This window comes from Rhopilema esculentum, chromosome 18, assembly GCF_057945365.1.
Source record: "Rhopilema esculentum isolate cy_ngs chromosome 18, ASM5794536v1, whole genome shotgun sequence".
NCBI classification, from domain to species: Eukaryota; Metazoa; Cnidaria; class Scyphozoa; order Rhizostomeae; family Rhizostomatidae; genus Rhopilema; species Rhopilema esculentum.
This window is the reverse complement of record NC_142832.1, coordinates 6,807,519-6,809,208: the sequence shown is the minus strand read 5'-3', so window position 1 is coordinate 6,809,208 and position 1,690 is coordinate 6,807,519.

Below are 1,690 nucleotides of genomic sequence, written 5' to 3'. Positions count from 1 at the left end.
CGTCCATGCCTTGTGACGTATGAAACAAAAGAAGAAGACAAAATCATTCTTTATCTGTCAGGATTGTATTCAGTGATTACATTACATTCCCAGCAGGCTAAGTATATCCTTGCTTCCCTTTTAAAACGCATGCGCAGTTCCAGCGTTCCTGGAAATGAGGGTGTAGATTTCAAATTGCCAAATAGTGTAGTAGCCAAGGCCTCTGAAACGAAGATCTTGCGGAAATTGTGATAATAGCATGTAAATCTGCACAGCTACACAGTTTGATAAGCTGAATAAGATGGGGTCGGGACCACTGATCAGTGGTCGGGACCCAGTCTGAGAAATGTCCCTCAATGCTATTTTTAGAATGCTTTATTGTTACAGATTCCTAAATTGACTATCTCTATAACTTTATTCAAAATGAAATTAATGACACTAAAATTGGTACAAATGCTAATCATAACACGGTAATGTGATTTAGATTCACACCCATCGTCAAAATGCCACCAAATGCTATTTTTAGACCATGTACTCGTTCCCAGACCTCTAACACGCTGATCTCAGCAACTTCGCATGGGTGACAAGAAAAGAAAAAAAAGGAAAATGTAAAATTTGCAAAGCTGATGTAAATTGATCAAAATATTATGCTTCTTGATCAGGTTACGTTCCCTAGTAAATGTAAAAGAAACCGACAGAACTATTACAGATTGATGTAAATTGTCTGCTTCTTGATCAGGTTGCCAAAATAAGGACTGCTAGCGCATTGCACTCTGGCCTCTGTTTGTCAATATGATTTTGAACTCTGTGTCTAAGGTGTGATGTGTACGGTAAGAATATACCAAGCAGCTTCCTTGATACTTTCTCTAAATTCTAATAGATAAGTATAAGCACTAAGTACAAGTAGTTATCTCTAACTTTCAAAATTTTTTAATTTTTTGATCTAGAGAAACTGCTTGTATTCACTCAGTGGCAGGTCTAGAGGGTGTTATAGGAGTTCCAGCACACCTGGTCTGAGCTTTAGTCTTTTGTCGAGTAATCAATTAGTGGAGGGTTTGGCCAGCAAGATCTACCGGCGCTTTTCCAGCTCATCCTGCTCACGTTTCGTGTTCTGTTATTGACTCCTTTGGTAATTGCAGAGTGATCCCCTACACCTCCAAGGTTTTTGATCTTGTCTGGCAGAAATCTTCGTAATCCTAAACACCATGGTTTGTATGGTTTGGAACGTACTGGCAGCATTATTTCTGATGCGTCTAATCCCATGATTTCTTGGTGCTCTCATACTTGGCTCGCAATTCTAAATCTTTTTTATGCCTTCTCTACAAATGTTTTTATAGGCATAGAAGGTAAAAACTAAAAAACCAATGTGTGAATAAAAGTATAAATAGAAAATAGAAAAATAGAAAAATGAGAAAAAAGGAGATAGGGAGTAGTCACTACCACCTGGTTACAGCCTCAAACTCAGATGGGGGGTGGTTGTGTGTGCCCTTGTATGTTTTGAGCAACTAGCTTGTAAGTGGGCAGAAAATGATAAAAAAGCAACTCATCAGCCAGAAACCCACGAGGGGCATTTCGGGGCTTTAGTTCGGTATGTCCATTTCTCGTAGGCGCCCCTCGCAATCCTGCGTCCAGGATCACGGTTGCAAAGGTCAGGAAATACAAATAAAAAATATATATACTATAACGATCAACAAAAAGTAGCAATCGACAC